Source organism: Indicator indicator, chromosome 1, assembly GCF_027791375.1.
Source record: "Indicator indicator isolate 239-I01 chromosome 1, UM_Iind_1.1, whole genome shotgun sequence".
Classification (NCBI taxonomy): Eukaryota; Metazoa; Chordata; class Aves; order Piciformes; family Indicatoridae; genus Indicator; species Indicator indicator.
In genome coordinates, this window is record NC_072010.1 from 56,226,803 (window position 1) to 56,239,156 (window position 12,354).

Consider the following 12,354-nt stretch of genomic DNA (forward strand, 5'->3'; position numbering starts at 1 on the left):
TGACCCCATAGTATCAGCAGAAAGCAGATACCCTGCGTACACTTCTGCTGAAAGCAGACAGACTGGGAACTCCAGTAACTCCCTGATCCGTTTTAGTTTATCCTGCTTAAATGAGACGTTTGGAAGAAGTGGCATTCAGCTGAATTGGAGGAAACCACTCAGAGACAGGAATTGTAAGTGATCAGAACTTGAGGAACAGTCAGCACCTAACAAGTCGTTCATTGTGCCAAGTCAGCCCTAATAAAATGAGGAGAGGACTTCACTGTACAGATGCTTTTTTTTTTTTTTTTCAATTACATCGATGCACCAAACTGTTCGGGGTTTTTTTTGTTTTTTTGGTTTTTTTTTACCAGAAGAGGGCGCAAAATTTACCACCAGCAACACGAAAGAACTACATTGCTGCCAGTCTGCATCTGCGAATACAAAAATCTTTCCAGGCTGCTTCTATCTACCTTCCTTTTCAAAGATGGCATTTGACGTTGAGCATAGGAAAAATCCCATCCCGTGGTATTTATAATATAGATGACTACCTATGAATCAGTCTTGTTCGTTTTACAGTTAGTAAAATCAAACAGGCCCTTGAGGGACACTTTTCATCCTGGATTTAATCAGATGGATAGTTAGAATCACAGAATCATAGAATGGTCTGGGTTGGAAGGGACCTCCAAATGTCATCTAGTCCAACCCCCTCTGCAGTAAGCAGGGGCATCCTCAAGTAGATCAGGTTGCACAGAGCCCTGTCAAGCCTCACCTTGAATATCTCCAGGGATGGGGCCCCAACAACCTCCCTGGGCCACCTAGTTCTCCAGACTCCTTTGACTATATTGCCTGGTTCTCTGATGACTAGCCCAGATATGGACATCTATCTGCGCTTTGGACATCTGAGTTAAAGAGAATTCCACCTCTTGCATTTGCCAGGTAATGTTCTATAGTAACAGGGTGAGACAAGGTCACCACTTATCATATTACATCATACTCATTGCAAATTTAAGTGATCTTATGGAAAGTTCTGATTACTTTGTTTGTGGGGGTGTTATCACCATTGCAACAGAGATCAGAATGAAGAACCCTTGCAGAGGCTCTAAAGAAGTCATGATGAAAATGGTTGGCAGGAGAAGGGAAAGGAAAAGGAGAGTCACTGTGGTCGGACCACACTGTTTCTTATGCCAACTGTTGCACAGATCAATGGCTCAATTTATTCACATGTCAGCAGTTCCTGCTACTATTTCACATGGCCTTTGTCAGTGCTCTTTAAACTTCACAGAGTGGTAGGTCTTAAGGAGAGGTTGATAGCTTGAAGTAAGCCCTTCCTGCTAAGCCTTCCTTGTAACTGTCCACATGAAAATGAACAAGCATGGATCATTATTCAAAATAATGACTCATTTCAGAGATGTACACGCTGTGTAGATTGTATCACCTCCACTGGATATGATACAATCTTCAAACACAGTTTTTCTGTGATTCATGTATTCACAAAGAGCTGCTTTCAGCTCAAAGGTGTAACCTTGCCCCTTAAGCATATATACAGCAGTCACCACACAAAACAACTTCTGTTGAGGTGTCTCTGCATACTCAGATGCAAAGCAAGTGTCACATTTCTAGCCATGGTCCAGCCAAATGGGGAGGTTACATAGTGTGACCTCCTGTTGTCTCAGCCTACAAAGGTGTGGAAAATTTTGCATTTCTCTGGGGTTTCCTATCTGACGATTGCTTCGTAGGCACAAATGTATTTGAACCTCACCCTTGCTCTCAGCAGACAGGAATAGCAAATAAATTAGTGGTATTGTCTTAGTAAATCAAAAGTAAATCTAAGAGAAATTCATGAGTATGTTAATATGTAAGGCAAAGCAGACCTTTGCCATCACAATTTAGAGATCCTTCCTGAAATGGGTGTCAGAAAAGAGTTTGTAAGATGGAGAAACATCATTCATGACTCCTTCACATTTGCATTGAAATACTCTGATATTAACACAATAACAAAGTAAATCCCTCACTGCCTTGACTCTTACTGTGTGGATCCTTCACTGCTCACAAAACAATAATAAAGCTCACTAGGATCAGGCTCACAATGAAGAAAGAACCACTAGCAATTGGTTTGGGATGTGAAGTCTTTAGTGAAGTCATCATGAGCAGATACCATTCAAGTGAAACTGTGAGTTGCTGGATGCACAGTGCACAAATAATTGTGCAAACCAACAGCTGGCTCTTCTGAAGGAAGACAGAAGGCAGAGCAGGACTACAGCAAATTTACATGAGCTGGCAGCTTCATCCTTTGAATAGAAAATCTGACAAGCTCTACTGATGAACACAAATTACTCCAAAATTATACACAAAAGAGAGCCATTATACAGGGCCATCATCAAAACTCAAGCTTACAAACTGGGACAGAAAAGGGAAGAAGTCACTGAAGGTGATGGAACTCTCAACTGAAAAATACTGCACAGTAATGCAACAGAGCATGCCTATGAAAATGCTGTACACTATCCTTACTGCCTCTCAGTATCAGGAAGCACTTGAGGAAGATTATCTATCAAGCCATGACTTCTGCCATAAAACATTTTTTTTTAAAGGAAGAAAGAAAAAAGTAAAATCAGCATCAAATACTGGAAACCAACAGGGAAAGAACCTCAGAAACACCTCTCCTTCAAGGGTACTACAGCCCTATGGAGATTAGAAGTGAAGATTACTCAAGTGCCTTACTTCCCCATTGCAAAAATCCCAGCTGTTGCACAAAGCAACCAAGGCAGAATGCCATACCTCATCGTAACCCACTGTTTGAGTGGAGCTGATGAAAGATAGAGACCTGAGATTCATAAATGTCTCGTTTGGGAAATCTTCTCTTATGGATTAAACACACTAAAGCAAGATATTACTAGCAAAAACGGGAAAAGCGTAGAAGGCCAAGGGCTGGGTGGGAGGGGGGGTGGGAACTACTGAAAAGCAAAATCCTGAAGAGTCATAGAACCGTAGAATTGTCAGGGTTGGAAGGGACCTCTAGTTCCAACCCCCCTGCCATGGGCAGGGACACCTCACACTAGATCAGGTTGCTCAGAGCCACATCCAGCCTGGCCTTAAACACCTCCAGGGATGGGGCTTCTACCACCTCCCTGAGCAACCCATTCCAGGGTCTCACCACCCTCATGGTGTAAAACTTCTTCCTAACATCCAATCTGAATCTATCCACTTCTTGCTTTGCTCCATTCCCCCTAGTCCTATCGCTACCTGACATCCTAAAAAGTCCCTCCCCAGCCTTCTTGTAGGCCCCCTTCAGATACTGGAAGGCCACAAGAAGGTCACCTCGGAGCCTTCTCTTCTCCAGACTGAACAGCCCCAACTCTCTCAGTCTGTCCTCATAGGAGAGGTGCTCCAGCCCTCTGATCATCCTGGTGGCCCTTCTCTGGACATGTTTCAGCATATCCATATCTTTCTTGTAATAGAGGCTCCAGAACTGGAATTAATGACCTCATAGGCATTTTTAGGCTGGAGATTTTAAGGCAAAACTACAAAGGAAGTACCTGCCTGTTTTGCAGGCAAATAATTTCTGACAAGGCCAAAGAACTGCTGTAATTATTAGATACCCTTCCCCTTTCTAGTAATGAAAAGTCCCAGGGTATACAGGTGGTGAATAGTAGTATGCAGAAGAAGTTCTTGGAATAAAAAGAAGCCCTGTGATCAGACATGACTTGTGGTTCCTAGTTGTAGATATCTGTAAGGAGTGGGAAAAGAACATTTTTATCTGCAGAGGGGAAGGTGGGTTACACTCCTCTCCACTATATATCCTAAATCTTTCTTTCATGCTTGCTATTTTGTGAATTGGTTTCATCATCTTGTAGTGGTAACACTTTTACTTATCGAACTGTGTAGGAATTTCATTTTGTTAAAAAAAAATGAAAAAGTGTTCAGTGGGGTTGTTGGTGAATATTTTTTCTCCTATATCAAGGAAATACCAGTTTTGATAAGAGCCTCATCTCTCCTATTTGTAGGCATTATTTAAGCAGGGATACAAAAAAGTCTCTGTATCACATTCTTTCAGTATAGACAAATATATATATGAATGTGCTTGTTTGCTTTCTTCTAAGATGTGAGAAATTTTCTTTGTGAAAGATGAATGATTAGCATTTCAGTCTGTTTCAGAATCTACAGAGCAAATTCTGCTCTCAGGGATGTGCAACCTAGTCTAATGGCTTTATTTTATTAACTCATGTATATTAACATATTAAATGATTCACATGCCACAGGAAGTACTAGGGGTAATTCTCCCCCTTTACTCTGTTCTGGTGAGACCCCACCTGGAGTACTGCATCCAGTTCTGGAGCCCCTATTACATGAACGATCTGGAGGTGCTGGAAGGTGTCCAGAGAAGGGCCACCAGGATGACCAGAGGGCTGGAGCACCTCTCCTATGAGGACACAGACTGAAAGAGTTGGGGCTGTTCAGTCTGGAGAAGGGAAGGCTCCGAGGTGACCTTCTTGTGGCCTTCCAGTATCTGAAGGGGGCCTACAAGAAAGCTGGTGAGGGACTTTTTAGGATGTTAGGTAGCGATAGGACTAGGGGGAATGGAGCAAAGCAAGAAGTGGATAGATTCAGATTGGATGTTAGGAAGAAGTTTTACACCATGAGAGTGGTGAGACCCTGGAATGGGTTGCTCAGGGAGGTGGTAGAAGCCCCATCCCTGGAGGTGTTTAAGGCCAGGCTGGATGTGGCTCTGAGCAACCTGATCTAGTGTGAGGTGTCCCTGCCCATGGCAGGGGGGTTGGAACTAGATGATCCTTGAGGTCCCTTCCAACCCCGACAATTCTATGAGTCTATGAGTCTATGATTCTAATTTCTCAGCATCCTGAGTATGCAGCATGAATTGTTCACCTAAGCATAGCAACAGGCTTTGATGGACTCAAGGGAGGGAGGGAGGGCTTCCCCCACTAAGTTTAAAGTTCAGAAGTTCAAAGGCACTTCTCATTAGAAATTAACCATGACACTTCAAAAACGAGAAGGGAACAATCTGCTCCACGCCTGAAAAACTTGGCAGAGGCTCTCTTCACAAGCCAACAGACACTGGCATGCCAAGAAGTGTCTTGCAGAAGAGGGGTTGAGTTCAAGGCCAGCACAAACAGGAGAATGGCAGTCCTGCCTTGGAAAACACTGACCCTTGGCTTCTCCAGGATTTGTTTGGAGCGCACTGTCTCTAACATGAGATGTAATGGGCTTTATTTGCAACTGTTCGTATTGCTCTGACCATGTGGTAGACATCTAGTTGAATATCTAGATGGATGTCCACCCTTGGGGCATCACACCAGCTCCAGAGGTTTCAAGCACATCCTTAACTTTCCTGTCTTTCTGGTGTGGTATAGAAACTCCTAAGTTGACAGACGGAGGTAGCAGGTTAATCACTAAAATGCAGCTGGGCAAAGAGCCTGTCAGCTGCTAGGCATGCATCCAAGGATGCCGCTGGTCTTTGCCAAGAGCCAAGAAACACAGAGGCGCCTGTGAGGTTTGCTGGGCAACTGGGCAGTTTCTGCTTTTATGAGACCCTCGCCTGTGGGAGCCACTGTTGCAGACATGAGAGGAGCAGAGGGATAGGAGTTCAAAACTCGAAAATGCTCATTTCCTTAGCCACTCGTGCCACAACTTGTTGGGATGAAAGTAGGCAGACAACACATATGGTTAGGTGGGAGGCCTGGAAAAGCACAGGACAGTATTGGGTTGGTGGGCTGGGCAATTGAAGGCTGCTTGGTTATTTCTCTATGAATGATGCTTGCTAGAAAAAGATGAGAAGTAACTTTTGATGAATTTGGGAAGATTACACTTTCCTTTTGCTTTAATTGAGACTTTTCTATACTTTAAACTCAATCATTAAAACACATAATTTCTTTCATTTCTTTTTTCATGCTATGTAGAGCTGGGTACAATGCATGCCTGAGGCTGGCAACCTTTGGACAGCATCCCCCAGAAGCGGTGGCTTGAAACAGAGCTGCTATGAGGCTCTGCCGAGAGAATTCACAGGCAGGAGAGAGGGACTTGTTCCTTGGGTCACATTCAAGCAAACCTCTGCCTGGGGAGGTGTCTAGGACAGGGCCTTTTGCTGTCAGAGATAGAAAACAGTTGGGGCAGAGGTGTGTAAAACCTCCCACAAAGCACAGGCAGCAAAAACCCTTGAACAAACTCCAGGGCATTACATCAGATTGAAGATGATCCCAGCTTGAGGCTAGCTCCTGTTTGGGGTGGGAGGAAAACTGAAAGTCCTGTGACATCTCACTGGAAAGTGCCTGGTGATGACAATGGCTGGCACAGGACCAGAGATCCACAAGGTTTTAATGCACTCTACCAGTGACCAGCCTGCACACAGGCTTCTATAAGATGACGTCTATGCCTAAGATAGTCCCTCTGGGTTTCCTTTACAGGCAAGAAAATTCCATTCATAAATCTGCACATATTTCAGAGACGCCTTGTATTTAATGGGACTGGAGCGAGGGATTTACAACTGGGAAATTAATTTAATGCATGATTATGTCTTGCATTTTGTCCTGAAGTGCAGTATTTTATTTAAAAGGATATCCAGCGATAACACAAACACTTACTTCAGCTGAATGTTAACATTTGTATCAGGTTCTTTAATGGAAGCAGCCAACCTGTAGCTTTTGCCTGCTGGATTACGACCTGTCTCTCTCTTACTAAACCAGGCTGTTTCCGTATGTACACAGAAAGGCTAACACTTCCCAGAATACCACATGAAAAATGCTCCAGGACAACCTTCCAAATAAATCCTTAATCCTCAGGCACCACCAGAAGTCATTTTTGTCAATAGTGCCATCCCATAGACAAACAAAGAGTATAATAAGCACAGGTGTCTGCAACCTCACTGTTTATCATCCACTGGCATTTTTATTTTGTTGGTACTTGTCAAGCAATTTATGAATAAAAAACCACCACCCTGGCACATGGAGATTTCTGAAATTTGTGAATTTTGTTGGAAGGCTTTCTGATCCCTGCCTAACTGTGGCACACAAGATAACTACACCAGACACTGGGAAAGGAAAGAAACAAAATTTTCCCAGAATTTGCACAAAGTAAAGAAATTGCTTTATCATCCCATTTTCTCTCACTTTACCCCTTTGCTTACTGGAAGAAAAGTGCAGTGCAATATTTAAATCCATGTGAAAGCCTTACCACCAAAATCAGAAACTTTGACCATGTGTGTGAGGTATCATTCACTGCTGCAAACTTTCCTTACAAATTGGAACTAGGTCAAAATTGTTTAAGAATTTATCCTTTTCTAAAAGTTGAAATGCATTTCTGACACAAAAAAAGACTTTACGTAGTTTTAACGCTAAATTCTCAGAAGTGATTCTACGCTTCTTTACCTGGCTTGCAGCGAAAAGGAACTTAAAGGCTAGAATGAAAATCTAAATGAGCCACCAAAACAAATAGCTGAGAAAATACAATTGAACAGAGAGGAAAACAGAAAAACAGTGCATACCTGAATCTCTATTATCAGTGGAAAAGGCTTTCCTTCTTTACAAGGGCAATGGCAATGTAGAAGCACTGCAATGCAATGAAAGAAAAATATTTTCAGAACAGGAACATGACAGCATTAACGTAACAGGCAGAGCACATTGTGTCCTGCCCTTGGCAAATGTCTTGTTGGCTACTCTGGACTGTGACCCAGCAAAAATCAGCAGTCCAAATGAATTTTCTCTTAGGTAATACACTGCTTCATTTACTACATGCAGCAGACACTGGCAGACTGTTTTCTCAGGAGTCAGTGTAGGGGTACAACATTGCAGTGAGGAATAAGAAGATCCCGTGCTGCACACAAATTCACACAAAATGAGCCAAAGCATCACATGGTACACTAAAAACTTCCAAGTACAATTGATTTTTGACACAGAAATGCTCTCAGGAGACGGGAAGATAGGGAGAACATGACCGTGTGCCCGAGCATATGCACACTTCCATCAGCATGTATGCTTTTAAGGTGTCTTTTTTCTCCTCAGATCTCATTACTCTCAGTTTTATTTATGATTTCTTAAGCTCAGCAAATTTAAATTTTATTTTAAATCTGTTTTCTTTATCCAAGAGCTTATGTGCATGCAGGTGTCCCCCATTTTCACTGGAGGGTTTTTACTTGCGTCTGTCAAATCAGCCTGGCTGTTGCCTCTATTTCAAATACACACACCACTTCACAAACCAAATCAAATCAATATGGTTAAAAGAACCTTGATTATTGATGGATGGAATACAGAATAATTATCAATTTTATTGAATCTGTATCTATCAAAAAAAGGTCTCATATTATTTCCTTATTCCCTTTGTTTCTGAGTTGCTTGAGCATGTTGATCTAAGTCAGCTCTTAACTTCACTTTGTCACCATGACCTTTTTTGATCCCAGCCCGTTTGCTCTCAAATTAAGTCACGCTACAGAAACTGCTTTGCTCCACTTTGTGGTTTTCATGCTCTTGGTCAAATGAAATCTTTCTATGCCAGTGGCTGGGACAACCGGTGCCTGATAAACAGTGAGGTTGGACATGGCAAACCAAAACAGCCTCTTTGTGGCACAACCCTTCTCTAAGCAAATATGGGGCTGCTGTGGGAATCAGAAAGAGGAATCAGAGGAGGGCATGGGAAAGAGTTTTCTCACAGAGATGCTGGTGGGAAGGTGTAATGCTGACATGTGCCTCCTCCTGTACCTCCTGACTGGAAATGGGACAAATTTGTGTTGAGGGCTTGTGATGGTTTGAAACTGTCTTTTTAATTTTTCCTTGCAAAGTTCAGAACAGAGAAAGTGAAAGAATGTAAATAAGTCACTATTGGGTGTAAGAATGCAAAATAATGATTGTTCTAAACACTTCCATTGGATAGATAGAAATGTTTAAGAACTATTACCCAAAACAAAGTAGGCACTCTGCACATTCTGCGTTCTGCAGTCGGGGCAGTTGCTGGGCTGTCTGGCTGCTGTTTTCTTCTTCTTCTCTTCTGGCTGAAGATAATACACTGACTTTGGCAGCTAAGTTAACAATTTTCTGCTCTAACTAAATCTGCTTTCTGTCCAAGAGGGGTCTGGGGGGAAGCTCCTGGGAGAGGGAGGCCCCTTTGGGAAGGGTCCCCTTTTGGGGGAAGCAAAGGGAGCTTGGTTGTGCTTTTCTGTTGATTGTATATATTTGTAAATGTTGTGAATTTTGTATATTTGTACATATTCATTGCATTTCATCATAGATTGTAGATTCTACTTTGTAAATACAGCTTTCATTTGCTTCCAGACTGGGCTAGCCTGGTTATTGTCGGGGGAGGGGGGGGGAATTTCAGCTCACACTGACACAGGGCTATGTGTAAACAGTTGGAAAAGTAGTTAAATTTACAGCTGAAACACACCTATCTGTGAAAAGAAGATTTCAGCATCTAGGCTAAGTAACAGGGTAGCAGGGACCACACATAATCATATTCTGAACATAGTGTGTAATATGTAATCATTAGTGCACCAGAGCACCACCCAGAGCTAATCTATTGGCTTCAGTGAGGTAACAAAATCTTAGTGTAACAGAATAATGCAGGTTATAAGGGACCCCCAGGGGTCATCTAGTCCAAAACATTACTAGTCAGATGGGCCTGTTCAGGGCTGTGTCCAATTAAGTCTTGAACATGTCTAATGAGAGAAATCCCACAGCCTCCCCAGGCAGCCTGCTCCAATGCTTGACCATGTTCACGGTAAAAAACATTTTCCATGTTCCACACTGCACCCCGAGTCCTGTTGCTGTGCTCCTTCCAGAGGGTCACCTCCAGCTTCTCCAAGTCCTTTGACTGGGAGCTATCATGGTGTCTATAAAAGATGACAGGCTCTTCATACCCAGATCTAAGCAAGTGTTCAGGAAAAGGCAGAGACCAGCTTTGGCAGGAGGGCAGAGGGTGTGCTCAGTGGGAAAGCATTCCCTCCCTAGGAACACCAAGATCTCAACCCTGGCCTGAAGTTCAGCCACTCGTCAAACTCAACCTCTTCATCTTTATGGCTCATTGCAAGGATCGCTTCTGACCACTGGCTGTTTTGGAATGACCTTTGCTTATCTGCCTCTCACCTCAATTAAATCCTTTTACATTCCATTAGATACAGTATGATTTTATTTGCAAACGCTTTCTAAAACATACTACACAGGGCTACAGGTTCTAAAAATATGTATGAAAGTTTCTCTCCTTTCCACTGTGACCTGCCTGGGTTTAGCAAAACATAATTTCTTCTGAACACCACAAGCTGCACCTGTGCTGTTGGCCAGCTGGAATGCACCTCCAGTAAAGTAGGAGATACACTTCTTCACATTTCCTGCTTAGTTTGTTAAACAGGTTATATCTATTTTTAAGAGCATTGTATTACAAACTTTCAGGGAACAATACAGGCTTTTTTCAACAAAATTACAACAAGCTAAAAAAAAAAGAAGAAGGAGAAAAAGCATTAATTTCAGTGTCAAGGAACAAAGCCTGTAATATCCAAATGCACTGCACAGAATGGGAGAGGGGAAAGTTTACTGGCTTGTGGAATGCAGGTTTTCATTCTTTTAAAACACTCTAGGTTGCTGCTTTCTATTAATTTTTCACTTTTTGTTACATAATATAAGAAGCACATAGTTTAAAATCATTCTTGCCCTGGCAGCTTACAAAAGATTTGTAGTAATCTAATTTAATTCCATTTCTGATAGCTTAAGAAAAACAACAGTGGCGACCCCAGCAAGGACTGGTGATTATTAACTGATGTTCCCACTCTGAAGGATTTTTTTTTTAGGCAACACAGAAACATTCCGTTGTTTACTCTCCTTCAGAGAAGAGGATCTGGCTGCTCGTTTTTTTAGGCGGCATGTTTTGTTCTGCGCAATGCAGAACATAGTGCAAGCCACCTCCTCAATTTACAGCTGTGTGAATCTCCTCTGGTGCATGTGCCAGTTTGAGCTGTTATTCCTCTGATATGTTGCTGGCAGCAGAACTGACCTTATCCAGGAGGTGACACTCTTACAAGACTGTCTATATTCCCTGCATGTCTGCCTAACCTTTTCAGCATTCCAATTCTCAGGGAAACCCTAGCAAACAAGGAACTTATCCTTCAGCCTTAGAAAAATAAGGTTGGGGTTTTTTTCTTTTGCACAAGTGCTCTAGGCACCCTGGAAATCATAACATGGCAGAGCCAGGAAAAAGTCTCAAATTGCCCAACCTATGCATGGTAAAATTACAAGAAAAATTACTCTGGGACAAAGGCATGACGACCCTAACCTGCTTATCCTGGCTGCAGAACAAATGCTGTTGTCATCCGGTGTTTAACGTATGAGGCAACAGCGATTGCTTGTGATTTTGATCCTTTAAGAGCTAAAACAATATCCTGTATTTCAGACGGGTGGGCAAAACTGCTTCTGAAGAACTCTTCTGTACACAGTGATACAATAAACTCCTGTAGGTTATAAAAATCCAACTATTGAATAGTATCCCATTCTGGTTTGTAAAATATAGGTAGTTCGAAGATCTAGAGAGTCTAGGGAGGTCTCTCCTGGCTGGAAACTAGCTAATGTCGTTCAGATTTACAAGAAGGGCATGAGGGACTGAGGGAACTACAGACATGTTAGTCTAACCTCAGTTCCTGGAAGAAGATTATACTCAGTACTATTGAAAGGTATTGAAAGAACAATGCACTCATCAGGCACAGTCAACATGGGTCACAAAGGGAAAGTCCTGTTTAAATAATTTGATATCCTTCTATGATAAGGTCACTCACCTAGTGGATGAAAGGAAGGATAGATAGGTCTAGTTTTTCTATATTTTAGTAAGGCGTTTGATACTGTTTCTAAGAGCACCTTTCTGGATAGGTTCTCCATCTGTGGGATGAACAGGTTCATGGTGCACTGGGTGAAGAACTGGCTGAAGGGAAGGGCTCAAAGAGTTGTACTGAATAAAGCAACATCTGGCTGGCAACCAGTCACCAGCAGTGTTCCTCAGGGCTCAATCCTAGGGCTATTCCTGTTCAATATATTTATCAGTGATCTGGATGCAGGAGTTAAATGCACTATTAGCAAGTTTGCTGATGACACCAAACTGGGAGGTGCCATTGATTCTCTGAGGGACAAGAGGCCTTGCAAAGGGATCTAGATAGATAAGAGCATTGAGCAGTTATCCATGAAATGAAATTTTAACAAATCCAAATGCTGGGATCTGCACCTGGGACAGAGTAATGTCAGGAGTAAGAATAAAGTGGCAGAGGAGTGTCTGGAGAGCAGCCGTGCAGAAAGGGATCTGAGGGTGCTGGTTGACAGCAGGCTCAGTATGAGTCAGCAGTGTGCCCTAGCAGCTAAGAGGGCAAACCACATCCATAACCCGATGGTCAAAAAGGGG